The 25303-nt window shown below is 42.1% G+C and overlaps 1 protein-coding gene across 1 annotated transcript in view; it reads right to left on the reverse strand.

Annotated features, from left to right (window-relative positions):
- The window catches only part of Rexo2 (RNA exonuclease 2), a 53191-nt gene that overhangs the window by 12992 nt on the left and 14896 nt on the right, over nt 1-25303 (reverse strand). The gene's annotated exons all lie outside the window — the stretch shown is intronic.

Here is a 25303-nt window from a genome sequence, read left to right on the forward strand (position 1 = left end):
TACTATACTCTACCATCCAGCAACACCTCAAGTTTATCTCTTGGGTTGAAAATTAGGAGGCAGGCTTGGAATGTTGTTCCTCAGTAAGAAATCAAGCTAGGGAACCCAGGCTAAGAAAAACTCTTGGTCAGCTAATATTCCTTCCAGAGGACAACAGGTCAAGGCCAGCCCAGTCTACAAAGTGAGTTCTAGGCTAGTGTAGACAGAGGAAGACAAACAGAAGTCACAGTCCAAAGTCAGTTGGTCATTTTCTCTGAAAACATAAGAGGCTGAATATAAAATTGGAAATGGTGGCCTAATACAACTTCAACACACAAAACTTGTTTGTTTGATTTTTTGTTTTTTGAGAAACAAATTTCAAGAAAGAAAAATTTTTGTGTATTGTTGGCTATCCTAAAGTCTCTTTGTGGACCAGGCTGGCCTCGAACTCACAGAGGTCTGGTTAAGTTGAGGACTGGACTTCTGGCATCTATCATGGCCTTTGGTCCAGCAGGATCTCTGCCCGAGTTGGGGGCATGGGACACAGTAATGAGGAGAGGAGTGAGGACTGGGAATTGGGGTAATTGAAAGAGTAGAGGAGGTCTACCTATCTGCAGTTCTAGCAGCCTGTGTGATTTCTGTTCCATCATTGAGTTTCCCTATCTGTTCTTCTGACTGGCACAGCCTCCATTTAGTACTTTTGAACCCTGGTAGATTATTTCTCAAATTTTTACTGTGGTAAAACATATGCGATGCTTGTAAGTATATATAAAACTTAGAAATTAAGTCAAATCTATAAAAATCATAAGCCTGAGTAACTCAACAGTTAGGAGTAAGTGCAACAAGAGATGCATTTGATTTGGGCACACACCAGTTCCAAATAGAAGGATTAGACATTCCTATAGTTTCAATGCAATTCTCGTAAAAGTGTGAATAGATTATGTGTGTGCACGCATCGCATTGCATGTATGCATGTGCATGAATTCATTCTAAGTTTTCTAAGGGAATGTAGGGACCAACAAACAAACAAATAAGATACTGCTGAAAAGGAACAGTGTTAAGAAGTTCCCTTTCAAATATCAAGACTTATTTTAAAGCTACCTAATTGTGATAGTGCCGACATGACAGAAAACAAGAGCAGGAATGGCCCTGTACTTAGGGTCCCTTGCTTTGTTATAAACAGGGCACTGATGAGCAATGAAGAAGACTGTTCCCCCCTCAACTGGAAGTTGAGAGAAGATGCCCAACTCTGTCAGGAAAGAGCACTTGGATCCCCAGGACCAAAAGAAAAGCCAGATATGACATGCACATCTGTGGTCCCAGAACTGGGAAGCAGGAGACAGGCAGACTCCTAGAGCTCACTGGCCAGCAAAACTGATGACCTGCAGATTCAGTGAAAGGCTCTGTCTCAAAAAAGGTGGAGGGAGATTGAGGAAGACATCTGACACCAATCTCTGGCCTCCACACACACCCTCACACACGTGTGTGCACGCACCCACAAGGACAAATACCTACACCACACACACATCAATAAACACCTAGAAGTTAATAAAAATTCTAGGAAAGTAAGTTTTTTTCTACATCACACTCTTCACCAAAAATAAAATAAATTTCAGGGAATAAAGCTGTGAAAATTGTGATGAACAAGGCAGTGAAGTTTACTAAACTGGCCTCATCCTATCTGTGGCAAGGAGTTGGCATTTTTAACATAAATACATATATTTTCATGAATCCAGAAATCACCCCTCTGCACTTGACAGTAATGCAGCACCATCATTGTGACTTTCCACAGGACCTTGGCAGCACCCAAAACCTTGTTCCCAGCCTGCATGCCACAGAAATACTAAAGCTGTCCTAAATCCCCAAGGACTGGTAAACATCAGTGGATAAACACACAGGTCCATGAGTGACAAGAAGCAATTCTCAGAAGGTTAAGAAAAAAACAGCACAATATCTCTGTGGCCCCAAAGCATAGGACTTTTTTCTAGTTGGCCCTAAAGGGGGGAACTATTCATTGGTGTAAACATATTTAATTGGGAACTGCTCATCAAAAAGAACACCACCAAGCTGGAAACCATGAAGAGACATTGTAACACACGGAATAGAACACTGGTGTTCTATTTCCAAACTGACCAAAAAAAAAAAAAAAAAGTGTATGTCCTTCAGAAAGCTCTGAGCAACCAGAAGATAAATGCACTTAGGGTGGGAAGAACTTGCAACTTATATTCTTAAACATAAACAAATATATCTGTCATTTCAAGATCTCTTAAGAAATAAAAAGGAGGGGACTGGAGAGATGACTCAGAGGGTAAGAGCACTGGCTGCTCTTCCAGAGGTCCTGAGTTCAATTCCCGGCACCCACATGGTGACTCTCAACCATCTACAATGGGATCTGATTCCCTCTTGTCATGCAGGCAAACATGCAGAGTACTCATATACATAAATAAATAAATGTTTTTAAAAGAATCAAAAATTAAAAAGTCCATGGGTAAAAATTTGTCACACAGTTAATGTGTGTGTTAGCTGTGTGTGTTAGCTGTCTGTGTATATTAGCTCTCTCTGTGCATGTGTGTAATTCAGAAATTAAAATGATCTTTATGCACAGAGAAAGAATTACATATATTTTTTTAAAGAAATGCACATATATTTTTTAAAGAGACTGGAGAGATGGCTCAGTGGTTAAGAGCACGAGCTGCTCTTCTAGAGGACCAGGATTCAGTTCCCAGCACCCACATGGCAGCTCACAACTGTCTGTCACTCCAATATCTGACACCCTCACACAGATGTACATTCAGGCAAAATGCCAATGCACGTAAAATAAAAATAAATTAAAAAAAAAAAAGAAATGCACATTAAGACCAGGTGTAGTACTGTACACCTTTAATACCAACACTTGGGAGCAGAGGCAGGAGGATCTCTGTTTGTTCGAGGCCGGCCTTGTCTACAGAGTTCCAGGACAGCAAGTATGACACAGAGAAACCCTGTCTCAAAAAACAAAAAGGAAAAAGGAAAAAATGCACATTAAATTTGGACTGAGAAATTTCTCATCTATCAGAATGGCAAAAATCCAAGTCTGAATATATGCTGTGCTGATGGCCTTTGGGGAAGCTGGTCCTCTCAAGCATTGCTGATGGAAACGCAGAACAGTGCGATGCCTACGAAGGGAAATTTGGGAACATTAAGAAAATTTACATATGTATTTGTTTACCTTTTGGCCCAGCATTTGGAAAACTACCAGCAAAAACAACAAAATGACTGTGTGCAAGATTATCCATAGGAGCGTGATTAGTAATCTGATGGAGGGCCAGTAAATTGAGTTTTGATGCATCTTTCAAAACAATACAGTACAGTATAAAAAGGGAATAGGAAACTCTAAACTGTAATGATGAAGCCTCTAGGATAAGCAGGGGAAAGAACGAAGCAGTAGCTACTGTGCAACCTCTTGGGTAACAAAAATGGAAGGATACAATTAAATGTATTTCTTTATACTAACAACAAGAAACCGATGGAAAATAAACCAGTAATGGATAAGCTATAGTTCCTAAAAGCTTGGAGAATTTGTGTGTAGAAATAAGACTTTTTTTTTTTTTTTTAATATTCCTTGTTACATCATTTTCATCCAGGAGCCACATGACTTACCTCTTCACAATTTTAAATTTTTCATTATTATTATTTAATACAATTTATTCACTTTGTATCCTGGCTGTAGCCCCCTCCCTCATCTCCTCCTGGTCCCACTCTCCCTCCCTCTTCCCCCACTATGTCCCTCCCCTAGTCCACTGATAGAGGAGGTCCTTCTCCCCTGACCCTAACCTATCAGGTCTCATCAGGACTGCCTGGATCCTCTTCCTCTGTGACCAAGTAAGGCCACCTTGCCAGGGGGAGGTGATCAAAGAACAGGCAACTGAGTTCATGCAAGTGACTGTCCCTACTCCCCTTACTAGGGAATCCACAGAGAGACTGAGCTGCCCATGGGCTACATCTGAACAGGGGGTCTAGGTCCTCTCCATGCATGGTTCTTGGCTGATTCATCAATGTCTGCAAGACCCTCTCAATGCAGATTTTTTTGGCTCTGTTGGTCTCCTTGTGGAGCTCCTGTCCCCTCCAGGTCTTTCTCTTTCCCCCTTCTTCTATAAGGTTCCCTGCACTCTGCCCAAAGGTTAGCTATGATTCTTAGCATCTGCTTCGATACCCTGATGAGTAGTCTCTCAGAGGCTCCCTGTGGAAGGCTCCTGTCCTATTCTGTCTTCTCAGCAATTAAAAACAAGTAAATCATGAAATTTTCAGGCAAATGAACAGAACTAGAAAAGATCATCCTGAATGAGGTAACCCAGAATCAGAAAGAAACACATGGTATATATTCAAGTGGATATTAGCCATATAATATAGGATAAACATACTAAAATCTAAAGTCCTAAAGAAGCTAAACAACAAGAAGGATCCTAGGAAAGAGGCTTAATCCTCATTCAGAAGGGCAAACAGGATAGACATCAGAAGTAGGTAAATACAGAGAACATCTTCACAAATGAAAAAATTTTTAGAAGAAGGGGTGGTAATATGGCTTAGCCTGATGAACCTGAGTTCAATATCTTACTCACATGATGGAGAGAGAGAACCAGAGCTCTCAAGTTATGCTCTGACCTCCACCCATGCACCATGGTGCCCCTGACACATGCACACAAAATACATAACAATGTAGTAAATTACTATTTTTTTTAAAGAAGAAAAATAAAGTCTGAAAAATGCAGTCACACACTATTTAACAACAGGCCCACACTCTAAGAAATGTTTCCAGAGACATTGGTGCTACACAAGCATCAGAGGGTGTTTCCAGAAGCCAAGTGCTGTAGGTCAGTCAACATGGCCTCTTCAGGAAACCGGCAAACAAGAAACACCTGAGGCCAGTACAATATGTGTGTTGTTTTATGATAAATTGTATTTTCTTTTCTTTTGTTGTTTTTTTTTTTTTTTTTTTTTTTGCTATGTTTTGTTTTGCTTTGCTTTGTTTTTGAGACAGGGTTTCTCTGTGTAGCCTTGAATGTAGACCAGGCTGGCCTTGAACTCACAGAGATCTCCCTCCCACAGTCCTGAGATCCCAGGCATGTGCCACCACACCCAGCTTGTATTTTACATAAGTACAAGGAAAACACTATCAAATGATAACATATTAACTACACAAGCCAGCAACATACTTAGTTCTACCATCACAAGTTACAAACTGTGCCTGACTACTAGGCTTTTGTAGGACTAACAGCACAGTACGTTCATAAAGGCATCCATCTCCACAGATATCAATCATGTGTCTTGCTAACACTGCACAACGGCCCCAACATCAGTAGCAACGGGAGATTTTGAGCCTCATTAGGAGCTGGTGGGAACACTGTTTTATATTCAGTTGTTGATGGGACCTCATGATGTGCCATGTGATTAAAAATCCAATGCAAATTAGTGTGGGAACACGTAGCACCTGTTTGTTTTCTCTCTGAGATTAACACATTTAAGAATGATATCTTGACCAAGACTTCCTCCAGTGAAGGAAGTTTTTTGTTTTTTCTCGGGATAAGTAGAATCTTGGGACTAGACAGATGGCTCACTGCCAAAGAGCACTGAGTCCTCTTTCAGAGGATTGGAATTTAGTTCTCAGAACCCCTCCCCACTTATCTAAATAAGTAAAGGTGATTCAAAATCACTTCTTGAAAATTGACTGATGCTTTGATTAAAATGGCAGCTGCGACAACTTGACTCAGCCTTTAAACCACAGTTTCGCCAAAGCTGAAGTCTTGAGTGTGGGCCCTAACTTCAGTCAATTACTGTGGTCTAGAGGGACAGCTGCATTCGAGGATATGTGCACAGCAGTGTTGATTGAGTATTTGCAGTGAGTGGGCAGAGGAGAACACATTCACAGAAGAGACATTTATTTTTACATTCACAGCCCTCAACCTTGCATAGCTACTCACACAGTACAGGTGCCCAGTGAGGGAGTGCCTGAGACAGACAGGGATACAATCTGCCAGCTGCCTCCTCTGTGCCAAGGTCAGAGAAAAATTGCTGATGGTTTTTGAAAATTGCCACATATAGAAAGGGTGATATATAAATACTATTGTTGAACACAGATTTTTGTGGAGGGTTTTAGATGGCTGGGGTTTTGGTCTGGTTTTGTTCGGTGAGTGGGTGGGCATTTTGTTTCATTAGTTGGTGATTGTTAGCTGGTTGGGAAGGGTGTCCTTAAAGTGAAAAGGTGAATGAAAAAAATGCAATATTAAGATAAAGTCCTTGGCTCTCAGCAATTATTCTTTGGAAAGGACACAGACTTCTGAAATTTGCAAACAGACTGAATTAAATAACATCCATGACTCTATGAAGGGAACTTTCACTTATTTACCTTGTGGGAGATTTCTACCCTGCAGTGTGGATTTACTGCCTCCCAAAGCTGTTAAAAGTACATTTCTCCTATTTTCATTTTAAATTTTAAGTTAGGTTCTCTGAAAGTCATTAAATGTGATCTTCTATGTTGTCAGTGTTATTCATCTTTTAGATTTGTGTTTCGTTATTATAAAATATTCACGTCTCCTGTCACTAAAACATATTAAAAATATAAATCCTCCTCACATACCCTTCCGGAAGCTCTGCTGTTGCAGTTTTACTCCTGTAAGCTAGTGGTCACTGCAACAATGGTCTAAATGTAACTGTCTTACGTCTCCATATCTTTACTTATTTATTTGGGAGTGGGCTGGTGGCGGGCACTCACTCACGTGGAGGTCAGAGGACAACTTTTGGACATCAGTTCCCTCCTTCCGCCATTTAGGTTCCAGGTTGGAACTGAGGCTTGGCAGCCTTTCCCCATGGAGCCATCTCAACAGCTCATCACTCTGAAATAAGTTTTTTAATCTGTGCCAGGCACTCTCCCAAGTCCTTTAAACAGAATGGGAATTTTAGGACACCAGGAAACAGTGACCATTCAGAGCTCTCTCCTGTATCTCCTTCCAGGAACACCAGAGCGATACCTGAGCACAGCATCAATGTGGTCAGCTTTCTGTCCAAGTATGAAACCTTCACCCTGTTATGCACATGGTTTTGAGTCCTGAGAGAACTCACTGGGAGTTCTGGGTCCTTGTGTCCTGAAGCAAAGACTAGGGCCATGGACATAAGGACCGTGGTAGAAATGGAAGCAGTTTGTTATGGAGAAAATCACTTCTGAGGCTGGACATGGGTCAGAAAGCTAGGGAGGCAATCGGTGGTCTTGGGCCAAAGAGGTAGGATGCTTTGTAGGCCATTTATAGTGTCTGCCTTCCTTACAAGTATGTATCAAGACACTCCTGGAACATGTCCTTTACATGTGGTAGTGGTGGCAGGAGGAGTGTTCCAGGCTTTCTGTTACTGTGCTTTCTCTCTCATGTTGATGCGTGCACCTGTATGTTTGTGTGTGCGTATGTGTGCAAGTGTGTTATCCTGAAGTCAATGCTGAGTGTCTTCTTCAACTACTCTCCACATTATTTTGTTTTCATCCTCTCACTGAACTGGGAGTTTGAGGGACCTGCTTGTCTCTGCCTCCACTGCGAGGCTGCAGTCACGTACAGCCCGCCCTCTACTGTTCTGAGATCTGAGGGTCTGTATTCTGGTCTCAGTGCTTGCCCAGCATCGAGTGCTTTCCCCACCCAGCCATCATCCTAGTCCTTATACTTTAATCTCAAAGCTCTCTCTCTCCCCACATTTTACTTTCCTGCCACATCCCCACCCCTACACCAAGCCAGGAGCTTGCTTGCACTGAGCCGTGGAACCCAAGTTCTGAGGACATAAACAGCATAGAGGATGTGGTTGCTTTTCCTCATAGTCATCCCCAGTGACAGAAATAAATTGGTCTTGGTGAATCTAATCATAATTCTAGATACTAATCTTGGTTGAGGCAGGTCCCTTTCTGTCTTCTAATTGAAACATTAAAATAGTGAGGAGCCGTCATTGCCAGCGAGAGATTTCCCAGAAGAACCCCTGAATCTTGCTTGTTCTTTCCCTGTGTTGTAATAAACATAATTAGTTTCCCTTACAGGGAATATTGTTCATAAGTAACTTAAAATTTAAAAATAAAAATTGGCATTTTTTTTCTCATATCAAGTATAGAGAATAAGGAGTCAATTTCAGACCTATTAAAGGTATCTAGTAAAGGCTTTCAACCACAATAAAGTGAATACTTAAGCCACTGGATCGCTATGTTGAGTCTACAGGTGTAGATAACAAATACTTATGTAAGCCAGGGAGCCTCCATCAAAATGGGATTAACACCCACACGCAAATGATAGTTATATAAACTACAGGTGCGGCCCAGGGATGGAGCGCTTGTCAATGTTATACCCAGTTTGCGAGCCCCCAGAAGATCTCCAGGAATCGACTCCGTTGCAAAACACCTGAGGGTCTTTTTATTGTTAATTACAAGCTGCAGCTTGGGCTACACAGCCCCACCGCCGAAGCGGTGGGAGCTGAGCACCCCGCACCCAGGTTAGTGGGGTGATTTATAGATTCTGGTCCATCCCAGCATGCCCAAGGCAGGGGCGATTCCTGCCTGGCAAGCATCTATTGGTCAAGGTGCTACATTTTGAATCAATTGGCTATAGGAAGGTTCCCAGACTATTGATCATGACCAGGTGTCCCTCCCTAGGGGGAGGGTCCAGTTTCCTAGCAACTGTATCTCTAGTGGGTAGGGAAAGAATGCAGCGAGGCGGTCCTTCCCCTCAGGGCATTTACTAACTATACCGCGCCTACTCTAAGTCTTAACGATCGCTGCTACCTTATCTTTTGGTCTCTCAGTCTCCTACATGCAAGGTTCCAGATTCAGTTCCTAGCACCACAAATGCTTTATCTGGTCATTTATACCTGTAATAACAGCACTGGGGAGCCTGACACAGGGTGATCACAAGTTCTAGTCCATCCTTGGCTACATCCCAAGGCCAACTTAAAAAAATCAAAATGACAGCTGCACTCACCTCTCACCTGGCATCATCAGAGGTTTCATCTGGATTACAGTTGTGGCCCTGTTTCTGTTTCCCTCATTAGAAAAGTCATGGCACATCAAGATGTGTACCAACCTAGATAGCGTATTAACTAAGGTCCTCTAAAATCGACAGAATGTGTATATAAATGTGTGTGTGTGCACGCATGCCTGCACACATGATTTATTAGAATGACATACAGGCTGTGGTCCAGCTAATCCAACAATGACTACCTATGTACTAAAGGTTCAAGGATCCACTAGTTGTTCAATCTATGAAGCTGAATGTCTCAGCTGGTCTTCAGCATCCTGAAGAAGCAGGCTTTAATGCCAGTGAAGGAATGGATTTGCAAGTAAGGGTGGAAGGGAGCAGGCAAAGGAGAGAGCTTCTCTCTTGTTATGTCTAGAATGCATACTTCCAGCAAAATGTGTGGCCATGATTAGAGGTGTGTCTTCCCACCTCAAAAGATCTGGATTAGAGGTGTGTCTTCCTACCTCAAAGGATCCAGATTAGAAGTGGATCTCCCTACTTCAAGTGATTCAGTTAAGAAAAAAAAAAATCCCCCACAGGTGTACCCACCCATTTCTGGGTTTTAGTTAATTCCAGATGCAGTCAAGCTGACAACCAAGAATAGCATCACAATGGAAATCATTCCATTTTCTAACAACATGGGGCAGGGGACCACTTTAACATGTTAGAATGTAGGCCAGTTCCTTTAAGATATTACCATACCTCCTCTTGCAGGGGGAACAGAGAGTTAAAACGCTATGCTATGCTGTGGCTCTGACTGCTCCTGATTTACGACGTTCTTTGCTGGTGCCTGGCTCCTCCACACTCGGTTGCTATATGTACCATCCCAAACTAAATCACATAATGTAAAATTTCCTGCCCACCAAAAAAGGTCAGGTATCTTTCCTTAGGGGATTTCTCTAAAGGCTTGCTCCCCACTCCCAACCCCATCCTCTACCCTGCCCCTGAAGGCTCTCTTCCTCTTACTTTCAACTGTCCCTTAAAATGAAGCTCCTGTCCAGGAAGCCTCCCTTTAATATAACTGTATTGTTCTTGTCTAACACTCTCACACCTCAAGGCCCTTTCTCCTAATAAAGCTAAGTTCTGAGGGTACATATATGTCAACTCTTTCCAAAAGAGCTGCTCTCATTCCATTCTTATATTCAGCCTCACCCTATCACCCATTCTCCATCTCAGGAAGGAATCTGTTTGGGAGGTGTATCTATCCCCAAACCAGCTGCTTGACCTAGAGAAACAGGGTTTGTGACCACACCCCCTGGGGTGGCTCATAGGTCATCAGATCTGATAGGATGACAACCTAAACAGAAAGAATGAGAAGACCAGCGCCCTGGGGTTAAGCAGCTGCTCAGCCACTTTATGAGTCACTGAAAGTAACTGAAGTTACTAAAGTAGTGGTTTAAATATGTGGTTCACTGTTAAACCTTTAAGTGTAAGTTGAATGCCTACATGTAGCACACGCGTGCCTGGTGCTAACAGAGAGGGTATTAGATCCCCCAAAACTGGAGCTCAGAATGGTTCCAAGTCTTGGACACTTCCCTTTTTAAAAAAATCCTATATTCTTAGCATTCCATCAGCACCTTTTAAAAAAATTGAGTTATAACTGATTACTTTTAAAACTCTGTACCTCATGATATGAAGGAAGGGATCACTTCAGCAGAGAAGATAGCAGTCCCCACTCACCATTCCAAAGCACTTCCCAATGAAAAATGGACAGACACCCTAAGGAACAGACCTGGTAGGCAGGAAGCGGCTCGGTCTGTTCTTCTATCAAAGTTTTAGAGCACAGGGAGCAAAGGCTGCTAATCCCACCAAATGAATGAGAGTAAAGACTGTTACCCAGATTCTTTGATCAAATTAATCAAGCTGTATTTTCAGCCAGACAGGGCTCTCTCCCTAAAGTGGGGTTTGAGGAAATAGCACTGAACATAGAAAAAAGTGGGGCTTATATAGCCCAAAAGGCTACGGGCCTTCCAGAGGCAGGGCGTTGGTTATGTAGGAACTTGGCGGAACATTTCAAAGTTGTTGGCAGAACATCTAACCTTGTCAGGGTACATTCAAGCTGTGAGCCAGACTCCATAGGATGGGGAGCTTGGCAAACTCCACAAAGAGATTACAGCATGCCAAGCTTACAGAAATGAACTTATTCTGACCTTATTAACAAAATGGCTTCCATCCTTAAGATGGAGTCAGAATGGTTCGTCAAGGCCACTGCATACATGTTCCTGACACCAGAGCGATGACAGACATGAGAGGTGTGCAGCTGCAAGACAGTTCTGGTGAGTTTCATAAATAAACCTGTTTTTTTGTCCCAAAGGACATTTCTAAACAACCCAAGGATAAGAGTCATTAAGAACAGCCAGTCTCCAGAACACAAGATTGAAAATAACTTGATTTGCATTTCCCGATGACTAAGGACGTTGAACATTTCTTTAAGTGTTTCTCTGCCATTCGATATTCTTCTATTGCAAATTCTCTGTTTAGTTCTGTACCCCATTTTTTAATTGGATTAACTGATTTGTTGCTGTTTAACTCCATGAGTTCTTTATATATTCTGGATATTTGCCCTCTGTCAGATACAGGGTTGGTGAAGATCCTTTCCCAATCTGTACCCATGGCAGTTCAGTGTCCAAGTGGGTTCCATAGTAATGGGACCAGGGACTGCTTCTGACATGAACTGATTGGGCTGCTCTTTGATCACCTCCCCAAAAGAGGGGAGCAGCCTTACCAGGCCACAGAGGAAGACAATGCAGCCACTCCTGATGAGTCCTGATAGACTAGGATCAGAAGGAAGGAGAGGAGGACCTCCCCTATCAGTGGACTTGGGGAGGGACATGGGTGGAGAAGGGGAAAGGAGGGTGGGATTGGGAGGGGAGGAGGGAGGGAGCTACAGGTGGAATACAAAGTGAATAAACTCTAATTCATAAAAATAAAACAAAACAAAACAAAACCTTGAGGGGCATAGAAGAAGAAAGAGGGACGGTGGGATTGGGAGGGGATGACGGAGGGGGCTATAGCTGAAATACAAAGTGAATAAACTGTAATAAATAAATAAATAAATTTTAAAAATAAAAATCTTAAAAAAACCTTGAACTTGCTTTTGCTAAACAGTGCATATAGAAAGTCACCAGGGGGCGCTCTCCACAGATATCCACCAATATTAACACATTTGCTTGAGTTTATCACTTTTTTTCTCCCAGCCTCTCCTAGTCGGAGCATAAGCCACCCCACATACTTTATGCTGGGGCTTGCACCCAGGGCTTTGGGCATGCTGGACAAGTATTCTACCACCTCAGCTATATCACCAGCTCTTGCCTTTTATTCTCGGTATCTACTTCTAGGTCCTCTTTGTGAAAATAATACTCTGACATTTTTCCAATGGCCTTTTTTGGATGATGGTATCCATTTTCATTTAGTTACCATCTCCTGGCTGGTCCCTCTCAAATCTACATCTCAACCACCCAGATCCCTCTCCTGAGCATTGAACTGCTGTATCTCATTAACTACTAAACAACTCCACATGCCTATCTCTGACTCCAAATGACTGGATTGATGGATCCTTTACCCCAGTTTCAGCAGCTCTTCCTCTGCTGTTTTGCTTTTTGGTGGTGGTGGTGTTGGTTGGCTGGTTGTTTGGTTGGTTTGGTTTGATCTAATTATTACTTATTACTCAAGTCTGAAACCTGGAAAGCATCCTTGATTGCTTCTTCCCTTTCATACAGTCCTTTCACTTCCAACAATCTCCAAATCCTATTCTTCTGCCCGGATATCCATCTCTATGTAATGTATGACCAGTTCTTTCACTTTTTCATAAGCCCACTTGTCTAGTAAGTTCCCTGACCACCCTGCTCTCTGCTAACCCATCTAGTCACATCAATCTGTGGCTTTTAAACCTTTCGAAGGTCTTGTAGCTTAGGATATCTCAACAGATGTGTTGAGACCAATTGCATCAGAGTTCCATAGAACACTATTAAAATGTTGGCTTCCGAGCACCACCAAAATCAAAGAATTAAAAACTCCATGAGCAGATACAAGACATTGAATATTTAACTTGACAACACTGTCCCAGACTTCATGTTCTCTTCCTCGAAGGGCAGTATTGATGGTCAAAGGGACCATAAGTTCCCTGCCTAGGCATAAGCTCCAGAAGAGCTGCCCACACGCCTTCCTGGTTACTCCGAATCTCTAGTATCCTGGACCAGGCAAGGGGTGTTTTGTCTTAATGTCTGTATCATATTTTGTCTTCCATCCTCACTTGAAATTATTATGATGCTTCTGCCCACAGACCTTCATCAAAAATGTTCTGCCAGTCACCAGTCACTGCCAATCAACCAATGAAAGCTGTACCATGTGCTTGTGGTAACACCTGGCAGCACCATTCAATCCAGAGCTTCATACCGCTGTTTTTTTTTTCCTGCTTTACAGAAGGTCCCTTGTCACCAGCTTTGCCTCTCTCTCTGTCTCTCTCTCTCCTTCTCACTGACAACTAAATGTCAGAGTGGCCCTGTGCTATGATCCTTGAATCTTCTCTAACCAGTCACTCCCTTGGTGACCACATCCCATCTCAAGTTCAAATGCTATACATGAACTCCAAAAGTTAGCATCTCCTGCTCCTGCCTTTCTCCTGAAATCCAAAGGGGGGTGTCCAACTGCCTGGTCCCCATCTCACCTTAGACCACACTACACTTTTGGTGTTGAATAACTCCACAAAGGCCCGTGTGTGTTTAAGATTTGGTCCAGCCTCCTGGGAGGTCTCTGGGTCATCAGATGGATGCCCTGAAGAGGAGTGAGACCCCATATCTGCTTCTTCCTCATTCTTTGCTTCCTGGTGATAAACTGGGCAGCTCTGCTCTACCCTGCATTCCAAACATCATATGATGCCTTACCACAGCTCCAAACAAAGGCTCTACTCCTTCATCATGAGCAGTCACCTGTAAAGCAGCAAGCCAGGATAAGCCTTTTTAATGAGATAATAATCTCAGGTATTTCACCATAGTGCAGAAAGCTGACTAATGGAGATGGTTAACATGATGGTTAGAAAGGAGAAATAAGTATAGTGAAGAAGGTGTATAAAAGTAACAATATTTTGTGTGTTTGTGTTTTAAAACCACCCACAGAGGATTTGGAATCTTCCCAACACAGAGAAATCATCAGTGTTTGAGGTGACAGTTATACTATTTGCCCTGACTTTATCATATACTGTAACATGTACCAAAATATCAGTGTGCCCTATAAATATGTATGATTATTGCAGAAATTAAAAGTTATTTTTTAAACAACTTTTGAAGAAGGTACTGAAGCTATCTGAAAATAGTTGTAGAACAAGCAAGGCCCATTGTAACAGGATGACATCATGGGCTATGGGAAGAGGTCAGCTCTGACAGATGTCTCTCATTAGGGGGCATTCTAGCATCTAGAAGAATTAGTGCTCTGAGGAGCTACAGGTGTACCCTTCCACCATCTGGAAAACACAGCAAGAAGGCTTATTTGTCACATAGAAAGCAAGTCCTCTCAGAGGGCCAAGTCAGCCCATAACTTGATCTGGAAGTTCCCAGCCTCCAGAAATGGAAGCAACAGAGATTGGAGAGACGGCTCAGGAGGTAAGAGCACTGGCTACTCCCCCAGAGGAGCCGGGTTTGAGTCCCAGCTCCCACATGGGACTAACAATCTTCAGTGACTCCAGTTGTGTAAGATTTGACACCCTTTTCCGACCTCTGTGGTCACCAGGCACACTTGTGGTGTGAGTCCATGCAGACAGAACACTCATAAACATATATGTAAGCAGCACGCAAAAGCATGCAGTCTGCACTAGTCTGTGATAGCGCCCAACGAATTAAACATGTCTCCAAGTGCTCTTTAGAGATCCCTGGACAATAGAAAGTGAAGAACTCCACCTCTGCTTCAAACTGCCTCAGGGCAAATGGGAAGGTTTCTGTTCCGGCTGGGTCAGGAGCTGGTGGGCCTGCTGGGGAACTTGCTCTTTGACGTCTCCAGCTCACTGGATGAGCCCGATGAGCCCGCTCAATAACTAAATAACCTCTGTTACTGAAAATCTATTGACTCAAAGTTAATCATATCTCAGAAGTATCTTCATGGAGACTGTGGCTTAACCAAGTTGACAGGTAAAAGTAACCACCACAGGCTTGTTTTTATTGCCTTTGGTTTTTTGTTGTTTTTTTTTTTTTTTTTCTTAATTGTGTGTGTTGGGGGGTAGAGCACAGCATGTGCCGTGTGCTTGTGTGAGGGTCAGAGGACAACTTGCGGAAGCTCTTGTCATCTTGTTGCGGCCGGATCTCTTCTTGTTTCTGCTCAGCAGTGTACTCTAGGGTAGCTGGCCAGAAAGAGTCTGTGCAATTCTCTTGTCTCTGCCTCCCATCTAGGAGTTCTGTAATTAATCCAATCTGGAATCTGGCCTTTTCATAGGATTGCGAGGTCTGAGGCTCAGGCTTGGCTCTAAATAGTAAATAGTGCCAGCCTCAGTAAACAAGAGATCAGTCTATAAAACGTATCTTCTAAATCACTGGGGCCTGATAACTTTGAAGAAAGTTCGTGTTCAGTAGGATCTGAGTAGCACAAATGCAAAACACAAAAACAAAAAGAGCCCCCCCTCCACACCCAGCAGTGTACATCCTGTCTTTCTTGGACTCTGAAGATTGGAGACGTTTTATCTGTTGAGTCTGCTGTTATAAAATACTTTAAACTGAGTAACCTGAAACATAATTTTAGAAATGTATGTTTGTATTTATATGTATGTGTGTGTTGGGGGGTGTGTATGTGAATGCAGCACCCACGGAAGCCAGAAGAGACTGGGTCCCCCGGAACTGGAGCTATAGGTGGTTATGAGCTACCTGATATGGGTTCTGGGAATCAGACCCCAGTTTTTGGCAAGAGCAGTACTCACTCTTAAGCACTGAGCTATCTCCCCAGCCCCTGTAAAAAACGAATTGTTGCTTTCATTTTTGGAATCTGGAAAATTCAAAACCAGGGATAAGGTCCACTTTCCGGTCTTAGCAGACCAGACTAGCCTCAAACTCACAGTGATTCTCCTGCCTCAGTCTCCTTTGTGTGTGCTGAATGGTAGGTGAGTCCCTGACCCCTGGCTTCTAGCTTTGGTTCTTAAACTCCATTTGGACACTTCAGGATACCATGAGAGCAACCAGTCAAGACCTTAGTAGCGTTTGAATCCCAGTAATCAACAATGCATAGTGACATTCAGTTTCTAGCCCCACAGCTTCTTCCAGCAGTGCAAATGACAGGAGGCAACTCCTTCCCTGTGCTGACATGACCTCCCTCTTGCATGCACTGGCTGAGAAGACAGACCTGCCAACCTCCACCCACAGGAGCCAGGTCCTTAAATGTCTGTCTGCTTATCTCTCTCTCTTTCTCTCTGCCTGTATATGTCTTTCTCTTTCTTTGTCTTTCTCTACCTCTCTCCATGTCTCTCTGTCTCTGTCTGTTTCTCTCTCCTTTCTCCAACTGCTTCTCTCTGGAGTACCTGGCTAACATAGAAGCCATTAAAAAAAAAAAAAAAAAAGCAACACATCTGAGCACATAGCACAGATCTTTGGATGGCAAGTAGGTGCTTAAGATGATCCTCAACAAACCCGAAGGTGGAATGATTTTTCAGACAAGATAGTTGACCAGGAATTGGAGGAATAATAAGGAGGTTAGTAGAAGGCTGGGTTATAGTCATGAAGAAGCTTCTAGAATGGTGGACACGTTCTTTCTCCTAACTATGGCAATACCTTTACAGGTAGCGACTTAGCGAAAGTTCTAGAATTTCATTCCTTAGTTAGTACCACTATCATATGCCATTACACAGCTGATAATGCCAAAGATCCCGAAAACTAAACAAACTTAATGGTTGGCGAGGATGCGGAGCAAGCAAAACACTCTAGGTAGGCAGTGGGATTGTAAAAACAGAACAATAACTTTAGAATACAGTTCAGCCATTTCATGAATTACATATATATTTACCAAATGACCTAGAGCCATTTCATTCCAAGGTGTTTTCCAAGAGAAGTAAAAAGTCTGTAAAATATCAAATATGGACAACTAATTACAGTATTGGCATACTCAATGTGCTAGCATTTGCACCTTTGATAAATACTACTGTGGGCAATGGAATTGTAACAGAAAAATCTAATGACGAATGCAGATGGACACCCAAGTCAAGGCTTCAAACTCAAATAATTACTGAAAATGTCTTCAAAATGCAATTAAAAACAACCTTTTTAACACTAAGAAATTAAAATGTATAGCCATACAAAGGCTTGTTCATGTACAATAGCACCTTTATTTGTAACACTCCCAAACTGGAAAGAACCCAAACATCATCAAAAGAGAAAGGGATAAACAAATTATGTTATATCCATACAATGGAACACTACTAAGCAATAAAAAGAAATGAAACGTTAATGCTTGTAACAATATACATGACTCAAAAGATAAACATACTAAGGGAAGACATTTAAACAAAGAGGAGAGGTGACAGAATTTCATTTACATGAAATTCCAAAAAAAGCAAGCTCATCTTAGAGTGACAGACAAAGATTATTCATGGACCAGGAACTGGAAGAACAGTGGGGAGGTTGGTAGAAAGATGGGTTATAAAGAGTCGGGAGGAAATTTCTAGTATGGTGGGCATGTTCTCTATCCTGACTGTGGCAATGCTTTTACAGGTACAGACTTGGGAAAAGCTATAGAATTTCATTCCTAAAGTTATTGCCATTTATTATATGGAGAGTGTACTTAGGGCCCTTTGTAAAACACTGCTATATTTCAATTATTCATTACATGTCTAATCGTTTGTGTTTGCACATTAACCACTATCTAAAGTTCGTCACAAACCACACTTGTCTGTTAAATCAACTGTCGTCTCTGAAAAATCATACCACCTTCGGTTTTGTTGACATAAGAGCTCCTCACTCCAGGGACTGCATCTGCACAAGATAGCTTCCCTCTGAGCCCCTCTCCACTGCCATGTGTAACATTCTATAAGCCACGCTGTTCACCTGAAACAAGATGCTTTCAGCACAGCTGCTACGACAATTAAATGAGCTAATAACTGTTCAACATTTAAAACAAGGGTCAGCAAGATGGCTTGGGGGATAAAGGTACTTGCTGCCAAGCCTGACGACCTCTCAGACCCACTTGTTGGAAGGAGAAAATGAACTCCCACAAATTATTCTCTGATCTCAATACATGCACTGTTACACACACACAAGTACAAAATAAAATAAATACAATGTAATACATTTATAATAAAATACAAAATAAAACCAGGTCTCACAGTCTTGGCATTACTTACATTTAGGGGTTGATAATTTTTTATTCGGGAACAAGCTTTTGCAACTTACAATCTTTGACAGAACACTTGGTCTAGAGCCCACTACATGTCACCTGCACTGTCCTTCTTAGCTGGGCCAACTAAAATTGTCTCCGGACATGCCTGCGTATACCCGAGAAACAATGACCACATTTGTTAATTATCAGGTCTGTTGTTAGGAGACCCTTTCTCCTTTCTCCCTTCTATCCATGGCCACTGCCACTGCACCACACAAAGGCCATGTAAACTACTTCCCTCCCTTCAGAATACCACCTGGTTTGGCTGGACCTGCCCTTGGGCTCAGGCCAACCTCTCCAGAAGCCATTGCAGCACAGCACTTCCCACGCCACCCTCACCTGTGGCTCTCCTGCTGCAGAACAGGCTATCTTCACATCTGTGAGCTCTCCCACCAAGCCCCCAAAGACACAACGCAAGCATCATTGACTCCGCCTGTGTTACACTTCGTGTTATACAGGCCTCTGCTGCTGGCTCCTACTCACCGCTTCTCTCTCTACTCTTGGAACCCTGCAACAGTCAATGCCTTTAGGATCACATTAAGCAGTTGAAGAACTTGGAGAAAGACTATGCTGACTGGAACACTTCATGGTAAGGGTTAGAATGGATTTCCTCAATAACAGGCCCTTTCTCCCCAGAAGAAAACATTTAGTTTTGCTCAACAAAAGGGGGAAGAAAAAAAAAGGATGAACAGACTGAATTTAGTTGAAAAATGATATGCTTAGGAACTTGGTAGAACTAGGACTATTTTCTTAATCCTGAATTATTATATTTTTTATAATATAAACATTCTAGCAGCTTGTATATCCACTGAAGGTCTAACCTTGACAAATGTCAATGTCACCTTCTCACTTATGTTTGCCCGGAAGTCATTTGATAAAAGTTTTGTGAAGTGTATTGAAGTCACCTGAGATCAAATTTTTACAAAGGGTCAGAAGGATCTGTTTCTTGATCTAAACTTGGAGGTCACCACTGCATCTTAGGACAGTCTATCCCAGAGTCACCTGTTATTCCAAAGCTGTCTGACTAGATGGGCTGCTTATTGATTTATGAAACCAGCAAAGGTCCAGGGGATCCAGGACCCTCTTCTGACCTCCCCGGGCACCTGCACACGTAAGCATAGCATACACTCACAAGCATACATATGAGTGAAAAAATAAACCTTTAACATGTAGAGAAAAAGACCAAGTTGCAGGGAAAAGGCAGATGCTGCATCCAGGAAGTGTTTGCAAGGAAGGATGATGGCATCCTAAAAACACTGATAGGGTTTATATTCCTTAAAAAGACACCGTTTCTATAACAATTAATATATACAAAAAAAATCCATGAATGGCAATTGGACAAGAGATAGATAAAAAAGCTAAACCTAGTCTATAAGTAAAGAAATAGATATAATTGAAAAAAACTGTATCTCCTCCTAAATTGTCAAAAAATTATCTTTGAACATTTTCTAGTATTGTTCACTGAAGGACAGGGAAATGGGCTTCCTTGCACACTGCTAGTGGTAGTCAAAATTAACACCAAATAACACATATAAACACAAAATCATAGTCTATGATCCAAGGACGATTACAGTACCAGGGAGCCCCAGGCTTTCAAAAATAGAGACACTAAAATCAAGACTGTAATAGGAAAAGGGAGGAATAGAATAGAGTTTCAAATTGCGGTTTCAACATTATTTTCACTGCAGGAATTTCAATAAAGGTACTTTTTATTCATCTAAGTACATTTTGTTGTTTCAAGCTGCAAGTAACAAATTTATTCAATAACTGTCATAAAAAATTACCTGCATAAAGACTGTGTGTGTGGAGTCTAATACATCTCTGTTATAATAAAAAAAAAAAAAGGAGAGAAAATAGATTTAGCAAAATACACCTGGACACTAAAATACAATCTACTAAATAATACTTGTCTTAAGGGGAATTTTAAGAATTCAAACAAAATAAAACACCACTGGAAAAATTCTAGAGGTGGTCACAAACACAAATATGTTTGTACGTGTGATGTGCATGTGTGTGGTGTATGCACATACATGTGTGCAGGTGCACACCCATGTACCCAAGTGTACAGACCAAAGGAGGAGGTTGCTTTGTACCCTACTCCCCCAAGCTCTTCCTTATTCTCAGGAGGCAAGTGTTTCCCACTGAACCTAAAGCTAGGCTGCCCCAGTGAACAAGTTCCTGCCCCCAAGAGTGCCAGAGTTAGTGTTTGCAGCCAAACCTAGCCTTTTTATGGAAGTGCTGGGGATTCGAACTCAAGTCCCCATGTTGTGCAGCTAGTGCTCTTACCCACTGAGCTATCTCTACTGCCCTGTCACAAATATATCTTAAGTGAAACATTTTGACATTAATTTTAAAAATCATAAGCTGAGTATGGTATTATATAACTTTAATCCCAGTGCAGGAGACAGGCACATGGATTTCTGAGTCTGAAGCCAGGCTGGGCTACATGAGTCTAGTTCAGCCAAGGCTAGTGAGACAGTCTCAAAAGGAAAGGGGGAGGGGGGATAGAGAAATGTTGAACTAAAGGAGTGCTCACTGCTCTTCAGAGGCCCTGAGTTTGAGTCTCACTCACAAGATCAGTTGGCTTACAACTACCTATAACTCAAGCTCCAGGGGATCTGGTGCCCTCTTCTGGCCTCCGTGTGGACCTACACTCATATGACATACAAACATACAGATAAACATAAATAAAAATAAATGTCAAAAACAGTAATGAGGGACTAGAGAGATGGCTCAGTGGTAAGAGCACTTGCTGTTCTTTTGGAGGACTCAAGTTTGAATCTCAGTACCTAGATGACCTGTAACTACAGTTTCTGGGGAATCTGACATCCTCTTCTGACCTCCTCAGGCACTAGGTACACACATCTCACAGATACATATTTTTTTAATTTAAAAATGTAATAATAACACACATTTGGGGAATATTTTATATATGTCACTCATGCAATACTAGCAGGAGAGAAGGGTCAGTGGTTGAGAGGACAGGCTACTCTTCCAAAAGATCCAGGTTCAACTCCTACATGGTAGCTCACAGCCATCTGTAATTGTCCAGATGGTCCATCATGTCCTTATTCATCAAAATGAACAGCTTTTGTTTTCTTTTACCCATAAGGACTCCATAGACTCAAGGCTGTAACAGTCTACACCCAGCCATTGTGTTAGCAAACATTTACTTACTCTGCAATAGAATCTGGGGTCTCTTTTCCCTCACTCATTACATTCCATCAGGTGACTCCCTGATGTTCTCCAGAATCTGTCACACCCTTCACTACCATAAGAACAGTCTTCTGTGCCCCCACCACTTCACATCTTCCTCAGCCCCACACCAGGTGCCAGCACCTCTGCCCCATCCTACACACAGTCTGCCAGCATGAGGTTGATGAGCTCGGTGAGTACTGAGCCCTCCACCTCTAGAACCAGCACAGTCACTCTTCAACAAGTGTAAATTAAGCCATCAATATAGTTAAAATTTAAAAACAGTGAACCCTTAATCTCATTGCCTACTATCTACTAAACAATATTCCAAAAATTTTTACTATGTATACTAGCCATTTAAGTAGTTCAAGCTGTTTTCTTAAGCATGAATAATTCTTCCATATGACTTACAATGATTTACCAGCAGCTAGAGCACCCTATTCCCAAGTCTTTCAGTTACTCAGTGTATAAAAATACATGCTATCCTTGTCTAAAATAACTGCTATATGCCACAGAAAACATCTATTTATGCTCTTCAGACCAACATGAAATTTAGGATTTAATTAAAATCAAACTATGATTTTTTAAATTTTCCGTTAGCGTTTGAAACGCCAAGATATTTTAACCTTACCCTCTATCTGCCGCCCCCAAACCCCCTTAACTGTGTCCTCTTCCTTCCCCAGCTTCAGAAAGGCAACATGAAAATATCAAAGGCATTGTGGCTGGAGGCTACAACTTCAGAACGCCAATGTCAACAAGGCAGTTAAGCCGTTTGCTTCTCTGATGATCACCACGCAATGACATCTCAGCTGGACTACGAAGAGGATGTTGTCCAGGTCCGTTCATGCTGGACTGTTTAAAAATTATAAAGGAATTAATAAGCATGTTAAGAGGATATCGATATATGGACCTGACAGGGCTGTTACGCTCATCAACTCACAGCAGCTGTGGTTGCCTGCCAGAGACCTGTACGAGACAGCCCCATCAATACGGGGCTCCAAGACCCCATGCCAAACTGAGGGACTTTGGGCAGTTAACACTACTTGGGAGGACGAGCCATATTTTTTTAGTCCTCTAGCTGTTGGTATCTTGTCCATGCTACAGGAAATCCCCACGTACGCTCATGAGAGCAACCTAAATAAATCCAGTGGGTCACAAAAGAACAAAGACATGAAAGCGGGGGTGGGGTGGGGGGCGTCTTGTAGGAGGGATTCAATGGTTATGGGAGAGAGAGACTAACAAGGGTAATAGTGAAAATGACCAAAATGTATTTTATTCACATATGAAGTTATCAAGGAAGAAAGCAATTTTTAAGAGCATAGTTGGGTGTGGTAGTATACACTTTTTCCCAGCACTCAAGAGGGAAAGGCAGGTGAGCTCTCTGAGTTCCAGGCCAGCATAGTGGGCTACACAGGTAAGAGGCTTCCTGTCTCTAAACAAACAAACAAATAGTAGTAGTAAAAATAAGATGATAATGATGGTGATGATGATGATACAGCATATAGCTACTTTTCTATAAGAGGGTTTTAGACAAACATTCCAGATGTAAACACATCCATGAGTCCCAAACTCCAACCTGACATGCACGCATTAAATCTATGGTTTTTTTTAGTTAGTGTAAAGTACAATGAATGAAAAGAACATAATTGGAATTCTCAGAAAATCAAATTTATCCCATTTAAGGTACCTGTTCTTACTTTCTGAACTTACAACCTCCCTCTGTTTTAAAATGTATCAATGAAACAGCAGTGACAGCAGATGGTGTTTGTAACATCCTTCTTTGGCAAAGAGGTTGCGCTTCCCAAAGACTATCCAAATGCTGCACAGTTTAACCTCTGATAAAGCCTAACGCTGCATAAAACAAATACTGAAGACAAATCGGGTGCAGTGACGCTGGTTCACGGAAGGGCACCTAAGCTCTAGATGTTTGCATTTCTGCCCCTTCCTGGGGTACTCAGCTGTTCTTCATTGTCCCTACCTGTGCTTTCCAGCCGTCTCAAAGCTTCTGCTGGTTCTATGTATATGAAATGACTGACTACCACAAGAACCTATTCCACGGATCTTAAAAACAGAGTCACATAGAATTAGGTAGCAAAGTATTTTTGAACCTCTAATATGAAAAATAATGTAAAAAAAAAAAAGACTGAAAGGGATCAAAGTATAAGACATGGGGGAGGAAAAGGACTGAGTGGGTGGGAGTGCCTGCTGTGTATGCAGTAGTGTGGCAGTGAGTGCCACTGCCACCATCATTGTGAGGGGTGGAAACAGGAGGATCTCTGGGGTTTGCTGACTGCCAGCCTACCTCCAGCCTCAGTCAGAGGTCCTTTGTCAAGCAAATAAGACTGATAGAGCAAGACACTGGCTGACCTCTGTTGGCTTCCACACATATTCATGGGCACCAACACATAACAAGTACACACACATACAACCACATACATACTTTTTTAAGATATTCAACATTATACTTGTCTGCAACTAGATTGATCCATATAATTTGTTAGCTGCTAAATGGAACTTATCTATACTATCCAATACGAACAACTCAGAACCCAGAGGTGTCTCCTCCTCCGCCTCAGTGGGTGACACAGTTGAATTCTTTTGAAGAACAGGACTTGACTGTCCCTCACCTTATTAACAAAACATCAGTTCCTTAGACTGCTTTGACACCGACAGAAAAGCAAGCACCCCCTAACTTACCTGCTTTCTGTTCCTGATAAGAATCAGGAAGGAATGTTACTTTTTCTAAGAACACAGGCCAGGGTCCCCAGGTTCAACTCCTGCAAGCTGCTTCCATTATATACTAGTCCTAAGACAGGATTCTTCTGAAAATGATTCATAAGGAATTATGCATGTTTGATGCGAGCCAGTGTAACGACACCCACAGCAATAAGGACATATTCATCAGGTCATACAACCCAAATCACGTAATATGTCCTGGATCACCGTGAACCCTGGTGAGCCGCTCACAAGATGTTTGGTCTTGGGATGTTTTCATTTGCACGCGAACTCTGTTTCTGCTCCATGTTCCAGTTTCCCAATTTCCAGCATCCAGAGATGCCGTTGTTTACTGTATCCTAAATTAACAAACCATGTGCAAAACTGAGCTCACTAAATAGTATCTCAGAACCTCTACTTCCAACTTGCCGTGCTCCATCAGCCTGTTTCCTAGTGGGATGCAGACATAAATCCTCACTGCTGCAGGCTCTGAGAGCTGGTCATCCTTTACTTGACAGTGGGTCCTCAACCACAGAGGATTTCTTCATTTACATTTTTACTGGGCTCTTTGGTTTTAAAATGAAGGCTTTGTGTGAATATCTACAATTCAATCTTCACAACAGATACACAGCATATAGCAATAAATATATAGCCTAATTGCTCTTGCCTTCATCAAAAGATAGGAACTCTAATGGCTTTTGCTGCCATCAACCTGCCGCATGTGGCTTATCATGGTAACAACCAATGTTCTATTGTCTCTACTGCTTTTTAATTTTGCAAAATGTGAGGCTATTTGGGTGAACCGGGACACTCGAGTACAACACAAGGTGATCAATGTGACAAACCTGTACTTGATGGGACTATTATTTTTTTCCTTTACAGCACACATATGTAAGAAGACCAGTTTGGCTGGGCCTGGTAGCTGGCACACATATTCAATCCCAGCATTCAGGAGGTAGATGAAGGAAGATCTCGGTGAGTTCGAGGCCGGGGCCACAGAGCGAGACTGTCTTTAAAAAAAGAAGAAGGCCCGATGAATTTCTCTCTGCATCTGTCAGCTT

Source organism: Meriones unguiculatus, chromosome 1 (assembly GCF_030254825.1).
Source record: "Meriones unguiculatus strain TT.TT164.6M chromosome 1, Bangor_MerUng_6.1, whole genome shotgun sequence".
Taxonomy (NCBI): domain Eukaryota; kingdom Metazoa; phylum Chordata; class Mammalia; order Rodentia; family Muridae; genus Meriones; species Meriones unguiculatus.